Source organism: Macaca fascicularis, chromosome 8, assembly GCF_037993035.2.
Source record: "Macaca fascicularis isolate 582-1 chromosome 8, T2T-MFA8v1.1".
NCBI lineage: Eukaryota > Metazoa > Chordata > Mammalia > Primates > Cercopithecidae > Macaca > Macaca fascicularis.
Window position 1 is genome coordinate 67,258,178 of NC_088382.1, and position 14,568 is coordinate 67,272,745.

A 14,568-nucleotide genomic window follows, 5' to 3' on the forward strand; every position below is an offset into this window, starting at 1 on the left:
TTTAAGCCTTTGGGGTTATTTACAAAGATTGACACTTGAGCACCCGGGATGCTTATGTTTGTTAGTTCATGTAAGTGGTTAATTCTATACTGACAAGCACATATTAAGTTTGTAAAGTTTCTAAGAATGAAGTTCTCTCTCTGTTAGTTTAGCACAGCCCTCATGCTTGCAGTATGTCATCGGAGACAGCATTCTTCAGCAAAATATTGACATATTTACTCAAGATATGTGTGGAATGACTGCAGAAGATTATGCTGTTGCTAATATTTTTAATCAAAGTGTTTACATGTAAAGGCTAGGTGAGATTTCATAGCTTGGTTCAATTAGTTTTTGAAGGGCAGTGAGTTAATTCATTTCATCAGCCAGAAATCAGGCAAAAAGCTAGACTAGTTAGAAGGAGCAGTGGGTCCAGGGTTCTTTATTTTAGGGCTTTTAACACAGTTATCCCTACAGATATCAAAGTTGTCTATTTGATTCCAAGTATAACCCCAATGCATGGGATAAACACAGTGTCACATTTTTTATTTTTCTAGTCAGTAATTTGGGTCTTAAAATGTCCACTTTAGCAAAAAACTTAGTACTGCCTCTGGGTGCTATCCTCTATACCTTCCTCCTTGATTTTTTAAAAAGAACTTAAGGGGTTCCCTAAGTCCCAGGAAGACAGTCTTCTTTTACAGTCAGGATGAGGGATGGGAAAAGGTCCTTCTAATCATTGTGTTGTTTCCACTGATTCTGTTGCTGCATTGTTGCCATGCAAACTGCTTCTTCAGTCTGGTAACAATGAATGACCTTTGCTACCAGGATGACCTTACTCATCTAGATCCCTCAGTCTTCCTGGTGTTTCACATATAGACTTCAAAGTTACTACTTTTTGTTTTAGTTCACATAGATATGCTCAGCCTTTATTTCCAAAGTGCCAGTACCCTGCTCTGGCAGTTGGGCTTTCTAGCTTTAGTCACACTCATAGTGACCCTTCTTCTCACACTCAAAACCTGATACGAAACCCATGTCTTAGCTTGGACTTGTCCTAGACCTTCAAGGTAAATTATCCTCTGAATCCCTTGGAATAGTTTGAAACTGTGAGGTCCAAATAATGTCACAGGAAGAAATCAGAGATTCCTTTCTTCTTTGCTACCAGATGTATACCCTTGGCCCCTTTAGATTCTGTGTGGCACCATTTTGTAGGTAGTGGAGAGTACCATATTGTTCTGGAAGGACCCATGTTCTGCTTCCCCAGGGTAGTGGTTTTTCCCTCAAGTGATCTGTTTTCCATAAAAGTAAAAATCTCCCAAACTACTTGCATCTCTATCTTGAGTTTTTAAAAATATTTTAAAATTCTACCTCACAATGAAGCCATTCAAAAGAATTCACAAAATCTCAAGTAAGTTAGATTTAACAGAGCTAAGCCTCATCCATGACTCATCGGTATCCATGTATAAAAATAGAAGTTTGTGGCCGGGCACATTGGCTCATGCCTATAATCTCAGCAATTTGGGAGGCCGAGGTGGGTGGATCACTAGGTCAGGTGTTCGAGACCAGCTTGGCCAACATAGCGAAACCCTGTCTCTACTAAAAATACAAAAATTAGCTGAGCATGGTGGTGGGCACCTGTAATCCCAGCTACTTGGGAGGCTGAGGCAGGAGAATCACTTGGACCCGGGAGGCGCAGGTTGCAGTGAGCATAGATCGTACCATTGCACTCCAGCCTGGGTGATAAGAGCAAGACTCCATGTTAAAAAAAAAAAAAAAAAAAAGTAGATGTTTGTGCTTGTTTTGGCAGCAAATACACTAAAATTGAAACAATATAGAGAAGATCAGCATGATCCCTGTACATGGATGACACACAAATTTGTGAGGTGTTCTATATTTCTTGCAGTCTCCAAAAGGACATTTGACTACTGTCTTAGTAGCTCCAATGAAATGTTATGAGTCAATGCAAAATGGTGACACCCACAAAAATATTTATGTAAGGTGATCTATGGAATGAGATTGTGCTGGGAAACACATGGGATGTTCTGTGCAATATATTGCTAGTAGGCATCCAGGAAAAGAGAAAATATCAGCTTGCATCCCCTTCATGGAACTTTAAAAAAATAAAGGTAAGGTTTTGTCTTCCACAGCAGTTGGAGATGAACATGGGGAGTAAGCATTATTGCAACAAAGATTTGTTGGTTCAGAGTTTGGGTAGGTTGGTAAAGAGTATTAGGAGTCCAAGCCAGGTCTTGACATCCAATAGTTTTCTGCTCTGGGTGTGATTGACGAACTCAGCAATAGGAGATAATCATGTTGTCTACTTTGATGAATTAATATATTTATAAATATTTTTATTACAAATTATGAAATAGATGCCCTGAATTACAAGTCACAAGGAATAGAACATTTAATAACCAAGAGTAGGACTTAATAACAGTTTCTGAAAACTGCAACATTTGAATACTAGAACCTATGAAGAAATACACATTTTTTAAAAAAAATTTATTTTTAACTTTGTTGAGATAGGATCTCCCTATGTTGCCCAGGCTGGTCTTGAACTCCTGGGCTCAAGCAATCCTCTTGTCTCAGCCTCCCAAAGTGCTGGCATCACAGGCATGAGCCACTGCATCTGACAAACACGTTGGGTTTTATTTGGGATTTTAAAATAGTTTCAGCAGTAAGTTTCAAGAATAAATTATTCCATTGCTTCACTACTTCTCTGAGCATTTTTTCAAATGCTATCTTGTTAAGTCTTTATAATACCCTAGTTAAATAAGGCACTACAAGTCTCACTCTTAGAGGAAGACATTGAGCCTAAGAGAAGCAACTTGATCAAGAACCAATTGGTTGCAGAGCTAAGATTTATTCTGAGTTGAGAACATTTTCCGTAATGTCAACCTAAATCTAGTTCATTTACTGAGCTATATTGCCCTCAATTCATGAATATTTCACCTTACTTTCTTCTTTAACTAAAAGTTTAAGAAGTTCATAGAGCTCACAAATTCAAAGATTATGAAATGAGTAAAGTTCTGAGATTAGCTCTAATATTGTCTGGAATACTCTAATAATTTAACATATTTGGTAATTTTTTTCATATCAGTGTTAAAATAGTACTTTTATTGATTGCATATTTCATATATAGCATTCACCAACAACTTTTGGAATATAAAATATGTCTAAAAATCCTCAAAATTTCAACCCAGGTAAGACTTCTGACAGTCAACTACTCTTTGTGACACTACCATAAGATTATGGAAGATTTAATCACAAAAGAGCAATTAAAAATGTATAAATAACGTGTGTGTGTGTATATATTTAAATATAGATATATATAAATTTCTTTGATTTAATTTTTTTAGTTTACAATTCACAATTAGTTAACAATGTTGTTGTAGATAGTTTGTAATCTCAAGCAGTATTGTCTGAAAAAAAAATTTAATTATGGTCCCTAAAATTCCATATAGTATTTTTGTATAAATAATAAAAAATTTAAGTTCTTATGTTGTATGTTTCCTCTATAGTCATAAAAAAATAGGCTTGTTGTACAATATATCTTCTATTTAACTTTTATAATAAATGGTTTGCATTTAGCAAATGAGGATTACCAGTGTTTAGCAAATGAGAATTACAAATGTTCAAGTTACCCCTTGAACAACAAGGGAATTAGGGTGCTGATCCCCCGTGTAGCTGAAAATCTGCATTTGACTTTTGACTCTCCCAAAATGTAACTCCTAATAGCCTCGTGTTGACCTAAAGCTTTACTGAAAACATAAACAGTTACATATTGTATACTGTATTTTTGCAATAAAGTCATATGTATTGTACACTGTATTCTTGCAATAAAGCAATCTGAAGAAAAAAAACTTAGGAAGAAAATTATAAGATGGAAAAAATATATTTACTATTCACTAAGTGGAAGTGAATTATCATATATAAAGGTCTTCATTCTCACTGTGTGCACATTGAGGAGGCTGAGAAGGATGAGGAAGAGGAGAAATTTGTCTTGCTTTTTTAGTGTGGCTGTGGGAGGGAAGAAAATCTATGTATTATAAGGGGGTCCTGCAATGCAAACCCTTGTTCAAGGATCAACTGTATGACATCATGATTTGTGTCACTAAAAAAGTAACTTTCTTTAGAGCTTGGAACTTAATGATAATTTTCTGGTACCATAATCATATGTCAGTAGGAATTGTAAAACTTAGCCAGGGTGCATAAGTACCAATAGGAAATTACTTTTTAAAGATACCTGCTTAGTGCAGAAGTCAGAAGAACAATACTTTGTTGAGAAGCACAGCTTGTGTTACATAATCTTGTACCAACAAGGCCTCACTATTATTGGCTGCATTACCCCCAAGTTGACACCAAGTGAGATAATATTTACTTCATTAAAACAAGATGTGTTGCTTTATCCAATGGATAATTGTCATAATAGTAATTTTGTTACAACAAGATATGCTCTGTTACTACTAGCCAAAATATTAATATTAAAATAGCCCAACTCTAGGCTTAACAAATTACAATAAAAGTACAAAATATTTTATAATAAGAAAAATGGTATTATACTGCCTGGGTATAATACAATGTACAATATACAATGTACATTATACAATATGAACTGTATGACCATAACTCTATCATATAGTTATCAAAGAAACTTCTGTAAGTAAGGTTTTGCATGTTGCAGGGATAAAGAATACATATAGTCTGAACCTTTAATGTGCTCATAATGCAATAGAGCTTTCCCTATTTAATTTCTGTGTTTTTCAATAGAATTGTCAAAGGAAATGCCTTTATTCATTTATCCACTTCTCCACGTACACATAACTGCAAAGCATCTTTAAGGTACTAAGCATTTCTATCTTGTTACTATCATTGTCATTTTTTATTATTTACTACCATATTCAGTGCTTACTCTGTGTCAGCTGCCTGCTGGGAGTTTACAGTTGTTATTTATTGTGTATTTGTCATATTTTATGTGGGCCAGACACTTTATGTCCAAGGCAAATAATTAAAGATTTAAAAAGATTGGTAGAATTTAAGGAAAGCGTGCAGAGTAAATAGTAGTTTTCCAGGTAAGGAGGTGGAAGAACGAAATTTGGCAAAAAGAAAATCTAACTAGATTGTGTGTTAGGCAGAAGGAACATCTGACAAGATTGCATGTTTGGCAGAAAGAATAGCAAATACAAAAGGGCAGACCCTTGAGTGAATTTTGTAGGGTTTATGTTAAATTCAATGTTGCTAGTGGAAATAGTGTGGTATGGGAGTTGTTGGAAACGAAGTGAATATCTTGATACGGCAAGCTTAGGAAGGACTTTTGATTAGTATATAAAGAAGTAGATCTTATTCAGTAGGCCATGGAGGAGTTCCCAGAATATATCTGGCTGTAAATACTAGATGACCTAACTAACAATGGCTAAAACCATAGGCACCAAAGTTGTTCTGTTGGTTCAGGGATATCATAGTGTCACATGTATGTTTCCTTTTTCAGCTGTGCTCTTGGCAGTATTTTGTTAATGTCTCTTTTCATGGTTAGCTAAGTAGCCAATGAGTAGCCAGTCATTATGTTCTCTCAAGACAGTATCTGAAGGCTGGAAGGGTTTCTTTGTTTCATGATTTTTTGTTTGTTTTATTTTCAAAACAGGGAGCCAACTCAGAAGTTTGCATAGGATCATAAGATCAATGTAATTCCTATGATTAGCTTAGAATAATCATTTCTTTTTTTTTTTTTTTTGGAACTGAGGTGGGATAATGGAATGATAAATATTCAAATAAATTTGTGTTTCTCCAGTGAGAAAGAAGAAAGAATAGTCCTGGATAGGGAGCCAGTGAGGTTTTCTGCAGGGATTCATGCAAAGATTTTGGGTAGGGGGGGCCCAAGAGGAGGTGTGAATATTAGGGCATTCTGGTTACGATACAAAGTAGGGATTGGCAAGCTTTTCCTGTAAAGGGCCAGATAGCAAACATTTCTAGGTCTTGTAGTCTCTGTTGTATGTTTTCAACCCTGTTGTTGCAGTGTGAAAGGAGTCAGAAATAATATGGAAGCAAATAGGCACATTTGTGCTCCAGTAAAGCTTCCTTTCCTGAAGCATTTGATAGACATAACAACCTTTAAAGTTGTATAACATTTCTTTCCTAAGGTTCCTTTCACAAAGCTTTCTCATAACTCACACAGACCATCTACAAGATGCTTGAACTTTCTTAAATTTCTTATGATCCTGAATAGGGCATCCCCCCATTCATCCTTAGTATTCTGGAGCAAATCGTTCTTACTGTGTGTCCCTAATCTTGGTCCCATCTCATTACAATTACCCCCTTGAGAACATAAAACATACTGAAGTGAACAGAGGATCCCCTGTTTATCCTTGGGGTTCCAGAATGAACCAGTTTTACTGTGTACTGCTAACCTTGCCTTCATCTTCTAGCCTGGGACCAATGCCCTCAATCTTGGCCTGGCCTCCATCCATGTCTCCATGATCTTAGAGTGACTCTCGCTCAGAGCATTCTAGCAGGAAAATGATGATCTCTTTACTCAAATTCCCGTTTGTCATCTTCTTTAACTAGATGAGAAGCCTGTTTTTCAGCTAAGTGCTGCAAGGGGGTTTGACTTTACTCCATTTGAATTTGACCTTGAAGACCTTGATGCATATTGAGAAGGGCATAGAAGTGATTAGAGAAATAGAAGCTACAGGAGGAAGTGGGAGGAAGCGAGTGAGGAATACTCATGGAAAGCCTCCCTGTGCTCCCCAAAACAGCCACCCTTGAATTTGAGAGGGCCATATTTATTTGCCCTCTTGACATAAGGTAGTAACCTCCAGAGGATTTGGGCCTTAGGGTAAAAACTCCCAAAGGTTAGAGGAAGAATTTCCCCCCTCCCATAGGGGTACTATTTCCAAAAAAAAGCAAGTAGGTAGGGTTCTTAAAAGGCCACAGAATGAAGTTCTATGCAGGTGAACAAATGGCTTCAAAAGCCACTGAAGAACTGGGCCCTGAGCATAACTGTAAGGAAAAGCATGTGGTAAGTCATAAGAAGCTGGCAGAGCCCCAGAGTTCCAGTTAACATCTTTCCCAGCAATGTGCCAGCAGATAGGGAAAGGCTTGAACATCATCTGAGCTGGTGAAAACAAATATAAATGTCAGGGAATATTTACAGGGGAATATCTCATGAGCAGAGCTCATGTCTCTGCTTTCGAGCCAACACAGCAAGAGTTGCGGGCGTGCGAGTGACTAGGAGCATGTGTATTTCAGGCAGAGAAGTCACACGGTATGCGAAGTGAAACCAGAGAAAAGGCAGACTAACTTCCATGGGAAAAGGTATGGTGGGTGATATTTCAGAATACACACAGAGAAACGGGAGAATAGGTGGTGTGGACTTTTTGGAAAGAGCTGATTTTAGGTGTAAAAGCTGAGAGGAAGCCCCAGGCACTGCACAGTCTTAGACTTCAGTCTCACAGCTCTCGTGAGCATCCTGTCCAGGAAGGCCATTAGTGCCTTGGTTCTATGTGGTACAGACTCCAGGTTCCTTCCCACTCCTGTAAGCCACTTATCAGGGTGAGCTGAGATCAGCCGGGAGGAGCACAGCAGAGCCACTTGTGGCCAGTGGAATTGTTCTAGGGGTGGTTTAGAAAGCAGGAGATTGAAAGGGGAGACAAAACCCACGTATATGAGCTGAATTCCTTTGTCCAAAGAGGAAGAAGATGAGGTGTAGAAGTGTCTCACCATGGGGGACTGTATTTGAGTCACAACAACACAGCATGTTAGTAGCGGTGAATATGTAAAGTTCTGCAGCAACTTCTATTCTTGCCTCCTCAGAAGAAAGAGTTCAACTGCAGGGCATAAGGCAGAATGAGAGACTGAGGCAAAGTTAAGAGCAGCAGTAAAATTTCTTAAAATTTTCAGAGCGAGAATGAAAGGAAGTAAAATACTCTTGGAAGAGGGCAACACAGGCAAATTGAGAGATCAACTGCATGGTTTGACCTTTGACTTGGGGTCTTCTACATTGCCAGGCTCCTAGGGTTGTGTTATTTTTCCCCTGATTTTTCCACTGGAACAATGTGTCCCTACGCATAGTGGATTGTCAGCATTTGGGAGGGGCCACATGCGCAGCATGTTTACTGGAGTTGTATGCCTGCCCACCTGAAACATTCTCATACAGGTAGAACGCTCCCAGAGAAAAGTCAGAGAGGAGTTAAACTCTGGCAGTTCTCCTTTTAGGGCACATGTGTGAACCCACTCAACTAACTCCTAAGATCTTAAGGGGAAGCTGCTGGTCAACAACTGCCAGTGTTTCTGTGTATTGGGAGACTGCCTTTCCTTGGCACCGAGTGTGACCAATTATGATTTTAGAGGCAGCTTAAAAACTGCCTGACCATCATCTCATGGTCGCCTGACATTCATGGTGGTGGGACACCCTTTCTTGCCCTGCTCATGTCTGACTAGCTACCTACAGTAACAAGAACATCTGACAAGACTGAATGTTTGGCGGAAGAACATCTGACATATTTGAATTTTTGGCAGAAGAAACATCTAAGATGTAGTACTTGGCAGAAGAGACATCTAAGAGCATTGCGTGGTCAGCAGGAACCCTGAGGGAGATGGCATGGTAGGCAGAGGGAGTATCTAAAAAGATTGCACAGTCTGCATAAGGATGACCTAGGAAGAGTGCATGGCCTGCAAAAGAAAAGATTCTAATCTGAAAAGATTAAATATTTGGCACGGGAAACATCTGATAAGGTTCAATGTTTGTTAGTAAAATTGTTAGTGGTGGCAGATTTGCATGTGTCGGCAGCAACCTGAATTGCCTCCCCAGAAGAAAGAATTCAACAGAGGGATATAAGGCAGAGTGAGAGGCAAAGGCAAGTTTTAGAGCAGGAGTGAAAGTTTCTTAAAAAGCATTAGAGCAGAAACAAAAGAAAATAAAGTACATGTGGAAGAAAGCAAAGTGGGTGGCTTGAGAGATCCATGGACCTGAGAAGATCCAAGCCTTCTCAGGTTGTGTTATTTTTCCCCTGATTCTTCCCTTAGGGTGTGCTGTCCATACATGCAGTGGCCTGCCAGCACCTGGGAGACTGCATTTGCAGTGTGTTTTTTGGAGTTGTATGCCTGCTCACTTAAGGTATTGTTTTTTCAAAATGTAAGGTGTTCTCAGAGACAGGTCACAAATCAATTAAAATCACCATGTTGCCTCTTACTGCACACATCTAAGCCCACCAGCTCAAATCCTGAGGTATTATTATGAAGCTGCTGATCACCAATTTTAGATGTTTCTATTTATTGGAAAACTGCCTTTCCCTGAGCTAGCTGCAACTAATTATTATTTTAGAAAGGTAGTTTAATAACCACCTCATCTTCAACTCATGGTTTTCTTATATTCCTGGTGAAGGTGGGAGCGGGGCTTTTCTGTCCTGCTCATATCTGACTAGGTACCTAATGTCATGGGAACATCGGACAAGATTGAATGTTTGGCAGAAGAAACATCTGATAAGTTTGCACGTTAAGCAGAATAAACATCTGAGATGATTTCATGTTTGACGGAAGAGCAAGTGCAAAATGTTGTATGCTTGATTAATCTTTGTAGTGTTTATGAGCAGTTACACTTTGCTAGTGGAAATAATGTGGCATGGGAGTGGTGTGGACTGAATACCTACATAAGGCAAGCTTCAGAAAGCCTTTTAATAGTATATAAATGAGTAGATCTTATTCTGTGGGCCAGGGAAAAATTCTCTGAATACTTCTGGCTGTGAATATTAGCTGACCTAACTATAATAACAATGACTAAAACCATGGGAACCAAAGTTGTTTTGGTGGTTCAAGGATATCATAGCTTAGCTGTGCTACTGGCAGTGTTTTGTCCATGGTTGGCTAATTAGCAATGACTTCAATCATCATGTTCTCTGAAGACAGTATGTGAAGGCTGGAAGGGTTGCCTTTCTTCACGTTTCTTTTAAATAGGGAGTAAACTCAGATGCTTGCAGTGATCTTCCTGTAACATTTTAGGGTACAACATGCTCATTCCTAAACGAGTCAATATGAAAGCAAATGTAGTTACTTTGATTAGCTAAGAATAATCTAATAAAACATTAAGCAGGGGAGTCACAAGATTAGATTTGAGTATTAGGGCATTCTTGTCACTGTTTAAAGTAGGGATTGGCAAGCTTTTCCCATATAGGCTCAATGGGAAACGTTTTAGGCCATTTGGTCTCTATCATATCTATTGAATTCTGTCACTGCAGTGTGAAAAATGTCATAAAATGTGGTAAGCAAATAGGCATAATTGTACTCCAATAAAACTTAACATACAAGGCTATATTGAAGGCTGCATTTGACCTTTGGCCTGTAGTTTTCTGACACTTCATAGAGAGCATAGTTGGAGGGTAGCCATGTAAAGAGGTTGAGAAACAACGGAAGCTTTTGCAGTAGTTCATGCTATAGTTTGTTTATTTTGTGTCACCAATTTGTGCATTACTATCAATCTATTAAAATTTTTGACCCATCAGGGGTTAAATAAGTAAGTTAGAAGCTCAGATTATACATTTAAACATGTGGAACTTTTTCTTGGCATTATTCTATTTTCATTTTTTTTTTTTTTTTTGCTGAATTTTTTAAACTTAAGATATAAGAATAATAGTTGGTATAATGAGATAGATTAACTTATTTCCATATATGTTGAGGTCAAAGAAACATTCATGTAGGATATTTTCAGTTGGTAATTGGATAATAGGCATTTCTACCTGGAGCTAGAACTCTATGGTTGAAGTTGCAGACTTAGAATAATTTTATTATAATTATTAGACAAAGCCATAGATCTTAATGAGCTTGTCCATAATGCAGAATATGTAGAAGAAATAGAAGAAAGCCTTTGACAAAACCCAGGGAATATTAACAATATGCAGAGGAAAAAGAGTTGGTAAAAGAGACTGAACAGTGGCAAGAGAAAAGCAGGAGCAAAGTCAGAGGGAGTGATGTTGCAAAAAAATTTTTACAAAGATGAATATTTCAAGCAGGAAGTATCGATACTAACAGCAAAAAGTAAATTGGATTTAGCTTTTAAAAGCTCTCTGGTGGTACCCTTTTAAAAAAAATTTAGAGTTCTTGGGTGTACTATTAATGTGATTGATGCTTCTGGTGTTCAAGAATCTACCAAGATGCCAAAAGTAACCAACTTTTTTGCAGCTACATACACAGGGTCAGGGAATGTTATCTAGACTAATGAGTACATGTGTCAACATTTTCCAGGATTGTCAAAACCTAAGGGTCAGGTGTGAAGAAAGATCTTGTCTTTCTTAGCTGCTTCTTGTGGAAATACTTCATTTGTATTTCCTGAAAGAAAAAAATGCTTTCAGTCACTCTGAAACAAAAACCTGGTAGCAAGAACTAGAAGCTACTGTCAGATGCACATATACTCCCCCTCAATACAACTGTGTTTTGAGAGTTTCACATTTGAATCAGAAGTAGTTTATAAACCAGCGGCTTGGAGAAGTGGACATTTTAATAATAATATATTGCAGACAACTAATATAATGTCGTATGGAGAGATACAAAGGGAAATATGGAGATATGCTTTAAATACTAGTTTTCAGTATTCTGGGAATTTTAGGGATATCTGTAGAAAAGCTGGTACCCATCTTTTTGTTAGTGCAATTCCTCTTTATTTTGCTATCTTCTGTTATCTCTGCTTTTACTGCTTCCTTTTGAATTTCATCCTTAAAGAAAGTACTCTTAGAACACATTTTTAAAGATATGTATGTTTGACAAATTTGTATTATTTCCTTTTAAAATAATTGACTCCCTATCCTAAAGTATATCTTGTATTCTCTTTGTTCCTGAAACTGAATCTCTTTATATGCATACCGTAGTGACAGTGTCACTGATAATGCTCTGCCAAGATTTTGAGTGTCTTCTGAATGGTCAGGCTCAAATTGTTGTATCTGAAATAGTTTTAGTATGAAGTTTTTTTCTGGTATTATATTTCTTCAGAAATTGGTAATCTGTGATTTAACTAGGTTATGAGGTAAAATGCAATTACCATATTTATAAATAAGTTGAAAGTTTGATTCATTTTTGATGGTTAAACCCACAATTTAGTGGGAACAGCAGATAAATCATCTTACATTGAGGAAGGAATTCTTTTGACTGACTTTTCTGAGAACTGCCTTAAACAGGTTCACTGTGTTTGTAGTGTTATAAAAAAATTAAAAGCAAAACAATTTCTATTATTAAACACTATTATACTTTATTCAGTGGATATATGTTTTACTACAATTATCTCACTTATCTAAATTAAGCACAATTATTGCTGTACATATGTACATATGTATGTATGTATTTACTATTTAAGAGATAGGATCTTGCTAGGTTGCCCAGGGTGGAGTGTTGTGGCAATTCACAGGTGTGATCATAGGGCACTATAGACTTCAACTCCTAAAGTCAAGCCATTTCCCAAAGTAAGCCAGCCAAGTAGTTGATACTATAGCCCTGTGCTGTGCCCTCATGCCTGCTCTTATGCACAATTATTATGAAAAGGAAATTAATCCTACTGAGTTGTAAAATATTGACTTAATCTTCATCTTTTTAATAGAAATATTTATACTGTAGAACATATTGTGCATCATGAAAATTTGTTTCTGGTTGAAATAGGATTTGTGCATGTTCCCCTTTTTTATACATCATTGTTTCATTCATCCCTTTTATTCTGTTATCGCAATCAATATAGAAAGACAGAAATCTGAGAGGCAAATATAAAGAAAAATGGATTTTAAAAGCATTATGTGAAATAATCTTCTGATTGCAGTCACATTTAACACATCAAATTAAATAAAGAAATCTCACATAATGCAATTTTGTCAGGGGTTCCTAAGATCACCTCCACGTTTGGTGTTCCACTAGAGGGACTCACATCTAAGATGAATGTATGTTTGGCAAAAGAAACCTGACAGGATTGAATGTTTGTCAGAAAGAACACTTGACAAGAGTAATTTTTTGACAAAAGAAACATCTGACAATATTGAATGGTTGAGAGAAAAAAACATCTGAGAAGTGTCATTGTTTGGCAGAAGGAGTATATATATATCTTAGAAGATTGCATGGTTAACAGAAGGAAGACCTAGGAAAATAGCATGGCCTACAAAAGAAACATCTGAATAGAATGATGACTTAGGAGAAAAAGCATGTGATAGGATTAAATATTTTGCAGAGAAAACACTAGAAAAGACTGAATGCTTGGAAGTAGAAATTTCAGTGTCTGTGGATGGAAAAGGTCTGCCCTAACCTAAAATCTTGCCTTATTAGAAGAAAGAATTCAACTGTGGAGCATAGAGCAGAGTGAGAGACACTGACAAGTTTTAGAGCAGGAGTGAAAGTTTATTAAAAAGTATTAAAGAGGGAATGAAAGGAAGCAAAGTACACTTGGAAGAGGCCCAAGCATGCAACCTGAGAGATCCAAGTGCACAGTTTGACCCTTGACATGGGTTTTTATAGGTTGGTAGACTTTGGGGGATGCATTACTTCTCTGATTCTTCCCTTAGAGGAGGCTCTCACATGTGCAGTGGCCTGTCAGCTCTTGGAAGGAGCCACGTGTGCAGAGTCTTTATTAGAGATATACGCACGCTAACTTGAGGCATTCCACTTTTACCTGGTGGATTTTTTCTGAGAATGGTCATATACCAGTTAAACTCTGCCATTTTGCCTCTTACTGTGCATGCATGAGCCCATTAGCCCAGCTCTTGAAATCTTATCAGGAAGTCACTGATCACTAGCTTCAGATGTTTCCCTTTACTGGGAGTCTGCCTTTTACTGGTGGTGACCAATGATTATTTTAGAGAGACCTGACCATCACTTCATGGTTGCCTGACATTCCTAGTGAGAAGAGGCCCTCTCTGCCCTGCTAATGTCTGACTAGCTACCTACTGTAATAGAAACATTGGCCAAGATTGAATGTTTGGTAGAAGAAACATCTGACAAGATTAAATATTTGACCAAAGAAACACTGGACAAGATTCAATATTGGTTAGAAGAAACATTGGACAAGATTGAATGTTTGGCAAGAAAAACAGCTGACAAGATTGGATGTTTGGTCTAAAAGACATCTGACAAGATTGAATGCTGGGGCAAAGAAACATCTGATAAAATTTAACATGTGGCAGGAGAAACAACTGACAATTGAATGGTTGGCAGAGGGAACATTTAAGAAGACTGCACATTTGGCAGAAGAAACATCTGAGAAGATTGCATGGTCGACAACAGAAACATTTAAACAGATTTCATAGTGGGCAGAAAGAGTATCCAAGAAGACTGCATGGTTGGCAAAGAGAAAACCTGAAAATGTGCAGGGCCTGCAAAAGAAACATGTAAAATAATTCAATATTTGGCAGAAGAAAACATCTGACAAGATCGAATATTTGGCCGAGAAAAAGGCTGACAAGATCTAATGTTTGGCAATAGGAATTTTAGCAGCTGTGGATCAGTAGAAGCCTTCAGAAGCCTCAATTTCTTGCCCCTTTAGAAGAAATAATTCAACTGAGGGGCATTAGGCAGAGTGAGAGACCCAGGCAAGTTTTAGAGCAGGAGTAAAATTTATTAAAAAGTAATAGAGCAAGAAAG

At 37.5% G+C, this 14,568-nt stretch overlaps 1 long non-coding RNA gene and 1 other non-coding gene across 4 annotated transcripts in view; both read left to right on the forward strand.

The window, feature by feature from the left end:
- LOC102128875 (uncharacterized) overlaps window positions 1-14,568 on the forward strand; it is a 196,242-nt gene that overhangs the window by 110,897 nt on the left and 70,777 nt on the right. The window lies entirely within an intron of this gene.
- Window positions 1,769-1,871, forward strand: LOC123575457 (U6 spliceosomal RNA). Its single transcript, XR_006700731.2, has one exon. It is a non-coding gene; the product is annotated as a U6 spliceosomal RNA (small nuclear RNA).